Here is a 12821-nt window from a genome sequence, read left to right as displayed (position 1 = left end):
AATAAGATATGTGCAGTGTGCATAGGAATTTGTTCATAGTTTTTTTTTAAACTATAGTCCGGCCCTCCAACGGTCTGAGGGACAGTGAACTGGCCCCCCGTTTAAAAAGTGTGAGGACCCCTGGGGTTGACAGACAGTAGGAAGTGCCCACAGAAGCACAGACTTTGAGGGAAGCACGTAGACACTCCAAGACTAGGAGAGGAGAGTTGGTCTGGGGTCATGTGCTGGCAGGAAATGGCTGTGTGCTGTGCCTGGGAAGGTGCCCTTCAGCAACTAATCCCAATCCTGAGACTGAGGTTGGCATAGAAACAACAGGGCCACCCACCTGCATGAGCCCAGGTGCTGGAATGTGGCGAGAGGGCCCTCCTCAAAGGTCTCGCTGCCTAAGACCCTAAGGACGGCCCGCCCCCCACCCCCCAACACCAGTGGGTATGGAGAGAGGAGTCCCAGCGATGACTGAGATTGAGTTGCCAACCCACCTCACAGAAAAGGGGCCTGAGTTCCTTTTGGTTTAATTTTAGGGGAAGAAAATCAATGTTATACTTCTTTTCATGCGTGTGGAATGAAGTAAGGTCCTGCTACAGTCACCCTTGAATCCTGGAATCTCAGGGGCTTAACACAACCAAGCCTTTCCTCTCTCATTCATGCCACCTGCCTAGTGAAGATCGGTAGGGATTCCACTGAGTGACTCAGGGACCCAGCTTGATGGACACACCAAGATCCCACCGCGTGGCCTTCATAGCCATCAGGGCAAGAAAAGGGAGTAACTGGTTAACTACTGGCTTAATAGAGGATGCGTCTTTTTTTATTGATTGATTGATTTCAGAGAGGCAGGGAGAGGGAGAGAGAGATAGAAACATCAATAAGAGAGAATCACTGATTGGCTGCCTCCAGCACAACTCCTACTGGGAATCGAGCCCACAACCTGGGCATGTGCCCTGTCCGGGAATCGACCTGGTGACCTCTTGGTTCCTGGGTCGATGCTCCATCACTGAGTCACACCAGCCAGGCTAGGATGTCTTTTTATTTAATGCTTTCAATAACTTGCATTTGTGTAGAGCTCATTACAAATGTATGTTGGGGATTCTTTCCACGTATTATCTTACTGGGGTCCCCTTAGGGCCTGTGACCAGATCAATCCTCGGGCCCACAGGGGCGGAAAGGAGGGTACACAGGGTGGAGGTGACGACACAGTCAGTGAGGAGGGGGAACTAACAGCCAGAGTTTCTGACCTGGATCTTCTCGGCTTTTCCACAAGGGCTGCCAAGAAAGCGACGCTTTGTCAGGATTTACTCAGACTGTCGGTGGAACCTCCCTGAAGACCAGGGTGGTGGTGTGGTGGGAGCATGGAACCCACGGATCCGGCTGCTCTTGAGAAAGCAATGACTGTACCAAGATATTAGTGAGATGTTGCCAAATGGGCTGATTTCCCGACACAAACTCATTTCCCTTCTGGTTGAAATACAATCGCGTCCTCCTCTCAGAACTGCTTTCATGCTGTGTTGCAACAGACCACGTGTGCTCACTCTGGGCTAACTGCGTCCCAACCCCATCCCGACCTCACAGTCACTGCTCTGGCTCAGCGGTTGAGTAAGACCTGTCCAGAGAGTGACACGTGGATCCGGATCGGGCTATTACAGGAGGAATGCAGAGAGACAAACAGCCAATTTTCACCTTTTGACCTCAAAACTTGTCTTCAGAAGAAGGGGAGCTTGATATCTACTCATAAACAGATTAAAAGAGAATAAATGAAGAGCTAATCACTTGGTCCTACGAGGGGGTTGAGGCTGTCTTGTTTGGGATTTAGGGAGGCTAAGGAGGCTTGATGAGGGTTAGGGGGGAGAGGGGGGTGCTTCTTGAAGCTGGAAGGACCACACTGGGAGGAGAGAGACAGTTTCAGAAACAGTTTTGCCTCTGTATCCGTCAGCTCAGGCTGCCTAACCAAATACCCCAGATTGAGTGCCTTCAACAACAGAAGCTTGTTTCTCTCAGCCCTGGAGGCTGAACGTCCAAGATCAAGGTGTTGGCAGGTTGGAAGCCCCTCTCCTTGGCTTGCAGATGGCCACCTCCTCACTCTGTCCTCACAAGCATACACATCCCTGGTGCCTCACCCTGTTCTTATAAAGACACCAGTCATGTTGGATTAGGTCCCCATCCTTACAACCTCGTTTAACCTTAATCACCTCTCTAAAGGCCCTATCTCCAAATACAGTCACCATCCGAGGTGTCCTGTGGGTTAGAATGTCAATGTATGAATTCTGTGAGAACACAGTTCGGTCCACACAGCTTCATTAGGGTTCTACTAGATTTCTTTCTCACTGACACATGAGCAGAGCTCTTACCACTAAGAGCTGCCTGCCCGTTGCCCAACAACTCACCAACATAAGCGACTTCCCTGAGCCTTTGCTTGGTAGAACAGTATGAAGCTGCATAGACCACCTCCTCTTTGATGGCCATGATACCTGATAATCTCCCCAGGTGGCCTTCGATCTATTTTGGCCAATAATGTGGCAGAAGTGACATTTAGCAGGTTCTGGCCAGGACCTCCAGGGGCCATGCACACTTCCACTCTCTCTTGGTAACCTGCCAAGGCCAGGTGAGCACGCCTGATTAGCCAACTGGGGGGATGAGAGGCCATGTGGAGCTGAGGTCATCACCTCAGTCAAGGTCTTAAATCCACACACTGGGACCCAGATCAGCAGAGCTCAGGCAGCAGCTGACCATGGGTGCCTCACTGAGTCCATCAAAGACCAGAAGAACCACTCAGCTGAGCCCAGCCCCAAATGGCTGAGCTGCAGAATCAGGAGCTAAGTGAATGGTTCTTGCTTTAAGTCACTAAGCTTTGAAGTGATTTGTTAAATAGAAAATGTAACAAATTTTAGTACTCTGGGCCTAAAAGATGTTCTCTTGTGCTCAAGGGGCCAGAAACATTGATAAAGCCATGGGGGTGAGGAGCAGGTGGTAGAGAGTAAATACCATGCTCTCATTGGTGATAACAGCTGGGAGGGGGGACCAATGGAAGAAGGCTTGAGTTTTAGGCACATCAATTTTAAAGAACGGAAGAAAAGAAGTTTACTCTCTTTCCATATTCCAAATCGGTGTGCTTGGGTTTTTTTTTTTTCTAGAAGTGAAACCTTCTTTACAAAAAAAAATCTTACACCGAACCCCCAATGTATAGAACAGGTAAGAATTGTAATTTATTGCTATAAATCTCATTTAGGTGGTTAAATATGTAAAATTATTTTTAAAAGCTAAGCCGTAAGAACAAGAGGGATAATAGGATTATGAACTCAAACGTTCAAAACCAGGGGGCAGGGAAGACAGGAATAGTCTTATTCTGTACTCCATTAATTTCTGCACATTGTCTTGGCAGCAGAGTCTAAAAGATCCTGATAAGCACACATAAGTAGCTGGGACTGGGAGCGGTTTTCAGCAGCTCACCTTGCTGAAATCTCAAGATGCTACTCAATTAAACAGAGACGCACGGCAGGGGGCTGGGGAGCCATCTGTCCACATAAGTTCCACATGGACAGCTCAATGTGCATAACACAACCCAGTGCGAGTTTCCTCCTCAAAATTACCTTAAGATACACTTTTTCCTGATGAAAATAGCCATTTGCACAACCCACGAAGCACCTCCCAGAACCCTGTAAATCCACAAAGCACACTTGGAAAATGTCCCATAGTCTCCCCCCGACAGCCTTCGAAGAAGAAATTCTGATCGAAGATGGACAACGCTTGAAAAACAGCTTCGGAAGGCCTCAGGGAGCACAGACTCACACTCTTAATTTCAAAAGAAGAAACTCGGTCCTAAACAACGGAAGCGCTTTCCTCCGGATTCAAATATGGTATACTGGCTCCACGTGGAATCTCTTTTCAGGAGAAAGAGACATGAGCCCATGAATGAGCTGGGTTTACGTCACTTTCTTCTTTAGGCTCCCACGAAGAGAGTAAGATGGACTTAAGAGAAAGCCCAAATAAATAAAGACTCTTATCTTCTTGGGAGGATTTTAATGGTTGGTGTAAAAAAAATCTGCACGTTAGGAATTTGTTACGAATGAAGTTGTTTTTTAAAAAGTCTTATTAAAACTCCAGAACAGTAGCTATAGGAGTCAGACACTGTGGGAGGCATAAGTTGAGACCCTTTCCAGCATCACTCTGGTCACAGCAGTTCTGGGAACCCAGCCAGGTTTTGGGAGACCTGCTGTTCCCCACACTGAGCCAGGTGGACTAAATAGAGAATCGAATGGTGAGTTTCCAATGTCCCCGCCTCCCCAGTGTCAGTGATTGATTGGTTGAGGGGTTGGCATCCTCCTCAAAGTTGGACCAATCACAGCCCTCTACGTGTTCCCAGTCCTGGCCAATCAACGTCTTTGTAAAGGGTCTTTCATTTTGGAAATCGGAGAAGCCCTTTTACTCAGTCGCTGTGGCCCCAGGGCTGTTGGGATTTGAAACTGCAGGAGGGGATTAAGACAGGCAGATGGGCTAAGGAGACGGAGAGTGGCAACAGCTGCCCTTGCTGAGTTTTGGTTTCTTGAGTCTCCACATTCCCTTTTCCTGCTTGTGTTAGTTTGAGTTGGGTTTCTATCACTTGAAACCAAAGTATCCTATAATCAATGCAAGGCAACACTTTGCAAAAATAATGAACTATGTCTAGGAACATAAACATACGCACAGAATGCAAATTTTGCATAAAATTAAAGGGAAATATAGGCCTCATCACTTGGACTAAGGGGCCTCCAATGACCCTATTAAAAAAACAACCCTATAGCCCGGCCAGTGTGGCTCCATGGTTGAGCATGGACCCATGCACCAGGAGGTCGCTGGTTTGATTCCTGGTCAGGGCTTATGCCCAGAGTTGCTGACTGGGTCCCCGGCAGGAGGCAGCCAATCGATGTTGCTGTTTCCCTCTCATCGATGTTTCTATCTCTCTCTCTCTCCCTCTCCCTTCTTCTCTTTCTCTGAAATCAATAAAAAAAAAAAGCCATATTAAAACAAAACAAAAAGAAACCCTACAGTGAAACAATGGGGCTTGATTTGCTTATGAAGTTGTGCTTGGTCAATCTGACTTTCTCTCGTAGCCCTGAACGCTCAGAGGAGCAGAGAAGGTATGAACCAGCAGCTGCTGGTTGCGCATACTTCTTCCCTTAGAGTGAAAAAAGCATGAGCTGAGCTGGGTGTGAGACAAATACACCTTCCCTCCAGGATTTGTAACCATTCCGCCATGGGAGAAAGTGAGTCAGAGATACAAAAATCCCACTGGCATGGCACGGAGACCCCGCGGCGCTCTCGGATTGGCCAGGAGACACGGCCTGTCCCTCCCGACTCCGGACTCGCTTTGGTTACTGTCATCAACAGCCTTGACTCACGCCCTAGGGGCTTGGCCCAGGCTCGGGCAGCTGAAGGCTCGCTGCCTAGGGGAGAGTAGCGCTTGGCTTCCCAGGATGAGCAGCTCTGGCTTTAGGCCAGCAGAGCTCTTTTCTAACCCATCAACTTGCCCAAGTTTTCTCCAATCCCGCCCCTCCCCGGGGCCGCCTTGTATTTTACGGCCCAGCTTCTCAATCCGGGTGCCCCTGGGCCAACACGCCTGAGGCTTCCCTTCCACTCTCCATACTCTGCTGAATTTTATTACAGGTTCTTGGTTTCTTAGGAACCGTTGTCCTCTACTATTTTCTATTTCCTGTGGCTTCCCAAATTTATGTGGTTTATTGCTAGCGAATCCAATAAAAGAGGCCCTTTGCTGCTGCTTAACTCTCTGCCTCGTGCTCGAGCCAAATGACGTTGGCTGCCTCCAGCGCTTGGCCTCCGAGGTCAGCTCGAGGGATTGGAAGTCCTGGCTGCCAGCATCTGCAAGGCGCTCCCACTCCGTTCTGTCCTGACTTCACATTTCCACGCAGGACACTCTGCCAAGCGACGGGCCGCAGAAAAAAACGAAGCCTTTTTTTTTTTTCCTTTCCGTACTATGGTTTTCATTAGGCTTCTAAGTGTGTGCCTGCCTGTAATGACAGGCACACAGATGCTCTTCTGCCTGTGACTTCTGCTTCGCCACTGCTGCGGCTCTTTAAGACGCTCTCCCGGCGGCGTGCCGCCAGCTGCAAGCCTGCTTCTGCAGGATCCGCAGGCTCCCAGCCTCCAGCTTAATGGATCATCACCGGAGAAGCACAGGTCAGCACCTGCCCACGGGCAGGGCATGGATCTCTCTGGCTCCACAGTCGGGGTCTCTGTGTTTCCCACTTTTCTTTAACGCAAGATGTCTTGGCCTTGGCTGCTTTCTCCGAAAACACCGGGAGCTCAGGAAATTCCCTCTTGCTGGCAAATGACACCTTCTCAACTTTCCTTTGGGGTATTTTTTTTATGATTTTTTTGTTTGTTTTTTTTTTGGTTACTCCTCACCCGAAGATATTTTTCCCATTGATTTTTAGAGAGAGTAGAAGGGAAGGGGAGAGATAGAAACATTGATGTGAGAGAGACACGTCCACTGGTTGCCTCCTGCATGTGCCCTGACGGGAGCCGGTGACCGAGCCTGTAACTGAGGTACGTGCCCTTGACTAGAATCGAACCTGAGACCCTTCTGTCTGAGGGCCAACACCCTAAACACTGAACAACCCGGCCGGGGCAGAGAGACTCTTTTTGACTGTCTCTTTCCCAGTTTGGGGGCCATTTTTTAAAATTGATTTTATTTAGACAACTGCAATTGATTTTATTTAGACTACAGCCAAATCTGGAAAGAACCGCAGATCCAGACTTTAGACTGTCTCAGGAAGGTGGTTTTGCCTTAGACGTTTTTAGGGAGGAGTAGACAAGTGATAGGTGGGGTGATCTTACGGTTGGGATGGCTTTTGTTCAAGGCTTTTGTCATGGGAGATAACACGCCATTGGCCAACAGCCCCCCAAAATCCTGCTGTCGTCTGTTCCCAATTATCTGTTCCACAGATATTTACCCTGGCTCTCCCCTGTGGGAAACCACGAAACAGATGTGTCAGTGTGACCACAGGCAAGCTGGGAGCTTTTCCTGCCGGGAGCAAGTGGCGATTTATTGTCACCTGAGGCTCCAGACGGCCGCCATGAAGCCAGACAGTGCCCGGTCATAAAAAGCAATATGGTATTATATGGAGAGGATGCATCCTGCCGGGGAGGGGCGAGGCTGGGTGGAGGTAGTCTGAACAGCCTTTCCCCACGAGGAAAAGTGAGGACCTATGGGCATCAAAGGATGCCTGGTGGTGGAGCCGCTGGTTGGAAGATGGATTCTGGGGCCAGACCCTCGGGTCCAAAGCCTGCCTGTGGTTTGCTTACTGCCTGACTTCAGAAGGCAAGTTATATAACCTCCTGGTCCCTGGTTTCCTCTATAAAAGGAAGTAAACAGCAGTACTGTTTGTTTTCGATCGCTGTGAAACAAATTACCACAAACCTAGCGGCTCAAAACAGCACCCACATAGGAGCTTGCAGCGCCGGAGGTCAGAAGTCCACTCGTGTGGCCCTGCAGGGCTGACGGCTGAAGCAAAGTTGTCAGCCAGGCCGAGTTCTCCTCAGGGGGCTGGGGGGAGGGAGGGGTCTGTTCGCAAGCTCATTCCTGTTGTTGGCCGAAGTCAGTTCCTTGTGGTTGTGGGACTGAAGTCCCTGCTTCCTTGCTGGCTGTCAGCTGGGGGCCAATCTTAGCTCCTAAAGATCCCTTACCTCCCTTGCCATGTGGCCCCCTCCAACTCCAAGTCAGCAAATCCTTATCCTGCTTTGTATCTTTGACTTCCTCAACTTCAACCAGCTGGAGAAAACTCTCTGCTTTTTTTTTTTTTTAATAGAATTTATTGATTTTTTTTTACAGAGAGGAAGGGAGAGGGACAGAGAGCTAGAAACATCGATGAGAGAGAAACATCGACCAGCTGCCTGCTGCACACTCCCCACCGGGGATGTGCCCGCAACCAAGGTACATACCCCCAACCGGAATCGAACCCGGGACCCTTGAGTCCGCAGGCTGACGCTCTATCCACTGAGTTTATTGATTTTTTACAGAGAGGAAGGGAGAGAGAGAGAGAGTTAGAAACATCGATGAGAGAGAAACATCGACCAGCTGCCTCCTGCATATCTCCCACTGGAGATGTGCCCACAACCCAGGCACATGCCCCTGACCGGAATCGAACCCGGGACCCCTTAGTCCGCAGGCCAACGCTCTATCCACCGAGCCAAACCGGTTTCGGCAAAGCTCTCTGCTTTTAAAGGGCTCATGCGACGAGGTCCATCTCCCTATCCCAGGATCAGCTGCCCTTACGGGAGCACCTGGATGGGCATTTGATGGAAAACTCAGGAGAAGGTGTGTGTACATCAGGGCTTCAGGGCCGAGAATCCAGGGGACCACCTTGGAATTCTGTCTGCCACAGCCACCTACTTCTAGGGAAGTTGTGAGGCCTAAGTGAGCCAGTGTAGGTAAAGTACTTAGCACATACCCAGCATGTTTTGAGTAGAGATTTGCAAGCACAGAAATAGCCAGCTGAGTTCCCAGGATTGGTGAGAACTTGGTTGGGGTGAGAGGAGAGGGTAAGGGGCTGGGAGCAATGGGACAGCTGAAGAACACCCTCCCGTTCTCCGCTGAGGGGCTTCCTGTCGATATATTTGGAAACAGGAAGTGCCTCTCCTCCTCGGATGGACAGCACTGAGACCCTCCCTGACTTTGCTGCGCTAATCATGGCCGTGAGGCGGGCTGCGGGACAGGGAAGGAGCGTCTGGACTGGCTCTCTCGGAAACCATCTGCTCAGAGATGTTGACTTTCAGAAGAGTGAAGACGTTTCCTCCGGCTGTAGGTCCAGGGATCCTGAAACCTCTCACATCATAGCTTTCCCCAAACCCGCCGAGCGAAGACCTAATTGAGGGAAGTGGGAAACAGAAGTCGGATCCCCACTCACTCTGCTAACCGCACACAGGACGAGGCCGAGGCCCAGCTCCAGTTGAAGAGGCCGTTTCCTTTCTTGGCCTGGCATCCCAGGCGGAGAATCAGACGATGGTCCCAGGCCCTGCTGACCCCGGGGGAAGGCCACTGGCCACCACCCATGAGAAAGAACCTGGACTTTTACCCGTTCTGTGGGAGGAGCTGCCTGCTCCCAGTAAATCTACGTTCCCTGTGGTCTGGGGCCAGCGTGAGGTAAGCAGGAAAGAGATTTTTAAAAAAAAAAGGGGGGGGGGAAATCAAAAGCTTGGGTTTTTCATTCCCAAAATGCCATGGTTCCCTGTGGTCTGGGGCCAGCGTGAGGTAAGCAGGAAAGAGATTTTTTTAAAAAAAGTGGCGGCGAGAATCAAAAGCTTGCGTTTTTCATTCCTCAGATGCCATGGTGGGAAGAAGCTTTCCTTTCAAAACTGCCTGGATTAGACAATTCTCCTTTCCAGGTGGTGCTCTGCCCTCTCTCTTCGCTCTCTCTCCCCCGTCCCTCCTAGATCCGGCTCAGCTCCTGGATCTTCTCAAAGGTCGCCCCACCCCACCCTCCACCCCCCGGAAAACTTGGGTCAATGTACTCCCCTTGAACAACTGTCATTTTTGAAAAGCTGCCCAGTCTCCCTGCTGTGATTTTCAAAGAGAGACTCAGGGTTGCTCTCTCTCGGTGACAGCAAGGAGACAGGAGGAAAGGGATGGTGGGAAGAACACGGGCGTCTGCACACCCTCCTGAGAGGTGCGGGATCTATCGTTGCGGGAGCCTGTACCTTTCCTGATGCCCGAGGAAGATGTCAAGAAAGAAAAGCAGAGAGAAGAAAGCTCATGTTTGTGTCGCAGCTGCTGGAGTTTTCACACCAGTGAGGCATGACCCGGCTTGACCTTGCCTGTCAAGACCGGAGGAATCCAGAGGAGCCAACCAGAGACATGTGGGCGAGAGGCCAGGCCACGCGGCCCGTGTTCTGACATGTCTGAGGACAGATGTCTTCCGGTCGGGCAGCTCGTAGGCAGGGGAGAAATCGGAAGCGCAGCCCCAAGAAGGCCAGGATAGTAACAACCTGAACAGCAGTTACCTGCGCTCCAGGTAGGCCCTGCCTCCCATCACCACTTAGAAAGCGAAAGGCTTCGTCTGGCTGGTGGGTCCGTGGCCCGAAACTGTGAGGACTGCCTTTCCCTTGATCCCCGTGCTGCTCGCTCCTCTTCACTACTCAAGACAGGTGTCATCCTGCCTGATGGAGCCTGGCGCTGGCTGGCTCGCTCTCCGTGATCAGTGGCAGAAACACTCCCCCTGATTACATTTTAACCTGGACGGTGCTGCTTCTAGTTACATTTTGAGGAGGAAAGAGAGGAAGGGAGGGAAGAACAGCGGGTCCCGGAGGTTTGCAGAAAGCCTGTCGGACAGCACGTGCACAGCCCACCCCACAGAGCATGTCCTTTACACTTCAACGCCACTCATCACTGACACCCGAATGAGCAAATATTGATTGAGCGCCTACGACATCCAAATCAATGTCTAAGCTCCGTCTTCCACGCTGTGAAATCCAAAAGGAGTGTTCTGGGGGAAAAGAAAGGGCAGTCCTATCTCCCGTTGGTAATGAGCTAAAGTTGTAGAAAGATAACTTCCGGCTTCATACCACTGCTTATTAGCGTGATGGTTTAAAGAAAAAATCACTCACTCAGACTAATGGCCTCTCCCACCAGCAGAGGAGAATGATGACTTGGCTCCTTTCACTACCCGAGCCTCTCCTGGGCTGGCAGATGGTTTGCTGATGCAACCCTTTTGGGTAGCAGTTCAGGCAGGTAATTATTGGCAGGGTAGCCTTCACCCAAGTCTGTCATCTGGGTGTTCAAATAGTGGCTGGGTTGTGGCTCCAAATAAGGAGGGTTTTAAACAATGAGCGAGGCCATTCACTGTTTCTTCCTTTGCTGTCCATTCTCGTTATTTGCACTGTGATCTGGAGCCTCCCCCTGCCCTCCTAGTGGTCAGAGCACTCTCTCCCTTAAGGTAATCAGTGACTCTCTCACAATTGAGCTCTGAGCGTGATTCTAATGAACTCCGAGGAATCTTCCCCGTTCCACCTGCAACCCTGATATACACAACAAGGCATGTGCTTACTAACACCAGCGACTGGTGTTGACAATGGGTTTGGGAGCAGGTAGTGTGTTCTCCGCCTTGGAGGTCCAGCTTCCCGGGACCCCCACCCCCACCCCACACACACACACACACACTGCAGCTGACCAGCCTGCTACGGCCCACAAATCTCACTTGTGACCTCCAGCAGTCGAAGGAAGTGATGACTAAATATCACAACTGTCACGTTCAACCAACCACACAAAACGGCTCCATTCCTGTTAATACAGCAAGGCCACCAGCCCTCCTCCCCCCTCCCGGCCCCTTTTATATTCAGTTAAATGACCAAGATCATTTCTGATCAGGAAAAGCATTTCTGTGACATCGGCAGCGTAGAAACCAAGCTCAGTGTCGACTGTCGGACAGATCGGTGAGAAAGACTTTCGCTTTTCTGCCAAAACATTCAGGACCAAAGTAACACGGGGAAGTTGCAGGCCACAGCGCTGTGACTAAGTGAATGCTGATCTACATTTACAAAAGCAAGTGACTGCCGGCAGATCCTCATTCTTAACTGGGCAGCAGACGTGTAGATAATTTCCTAAGGGCCACCGTTCCTAGTTCACCGAGCCAGACGCCCCTGTTATTGGCGCAATAAAAGTAATGTCCAAAGTGACTGTCTGAGAAGCAATCACAAATTGCTTTTTTTTTTTGCACACAATTAGCGATGGAATTGAGAACCACTTTCTTTCTAATAGAAAATCAGCAGCCACAGAGTTGTAATTGAAATTCACCACGGTGATTTCGGCCAATAACTCTCTTTTTAATTTCTGGAGGGTTCCCTCCCCCCAACCAGTCTCAGCACTCCAGAATAATGAGCAAACATTAAGGGGGCTGGCACTGCGATTTATGGTCTTCCCATGCTCCCCCCCCCCACGCACACACACCCCACGCTCCGGAGGGACTGCTTACCCCACGACATCTCATCCTGCAATCTCTTGCATTAAGAAAATTGATGGGTGTGGTTCGAAAGTGAACCGTGGATGTGAGTGATATTCAGACAAGTCTGTACTTCAAAACGGACAGCTTCCGCCGGGGATCTCAGCACTGACCACTTCATCTTCTCCAAAACCGCCCCTCCCCGCGCTTTTAGAAAAACATCCTTCCTAGTTTTACCCTAACTATGTTTGGGATCTTATTCCTTTATCTTTTGCTTCGGGTTTAAAAAACACTCCGAGGTCGATTTTTATTTCCTCTGTGAAAGCATCGAGCCTCAGATCCAAGTCAACCCAAACCCCCAGGGCACGAAAGCTGCCTTCGGGGTGTGACACTCACCAGAAAGGGGCAAACCAGCTTTAAATAAAACGGAGCGGCGACCTTACGGGGAACTGCGGGTTTACTCCCTGCCCCGCTGACCTCCGGCGGGGCGGCGGGGAGTGGCGCGGGGAGGGAAGAGCTAATTTTCGGGGAGCAGCCTGGCTGTCTGGGAGGCGGCCAGGTCCGCCCGAGCGCAGAGCGCTGAATTCCAACCAGCCCCGGGAGCGCTCTGCTGGGAAACCTCATTCTGGAAAACCGGAGTCTAACGGCGACTTTCCACCAGAAGCCGGAGGGCGGAAATGGCCCCGGGGACCGCGGTTGGGCCAAGGAGTGAGCCAGAGGAGCTCACGGGGGAGGGGCTGGGGACATTTCTTGGCTGTGCTGCTGCCTAGAAACTTTTTCTTGCCCTGAGATCAACTTGAGGCTGAACTCTGAGGTCTGCAACAGCTGGTGGGGTCTGGGTGGGGAACACACTCGGGGCCAGGGCGCGTGAGCTGGGCGAGGCCGCCCGGGCGGGGGCCG

The 12821-nt window shown here is 50.8% G+C and overlaps 1 long non-coding RNA gene across 1 annotated transcript in view; it reads left to right on the top strand.

Moving 5' to 3' along the window:
• The first annotated feature begins 12319 nt into the window (after nucleotides 1–12319).
• The window catches only part of LOC107185137, a 3922-nt gene continuing 3420 nt past the window's right edge, over nucleotides 12320–12821 (top strand). The window contains exon 1 of the long non-coding RNA XR_001516056.1: nucleotides 12320–12735. This is a non-coding gene — a long non-coding RNA (uncharacterized LOC107185137). The remainder of the gene's footprint in view (nucleotides 12736–12821) is intronic.

The sequence above is a fragment of the Myotis davidii genome, unplaced genomic scaffold (assembly GCF_000327345.1).
Source record: "Myotis davidii unplaced genomic scaffold, ASM32734v1 scaffold69, whole genome shotgun sequence".
In the NCBI taxonomy this organism is placed as follows: Eukaryota; Metazoa; Chordata; class Mammalia; order Chiroptera; family Vespertilionidae; genus Myotis; species Myotis davidii.
This window is presented reverse-complemented; position numbering and strand designations above follow the sequence as displayed.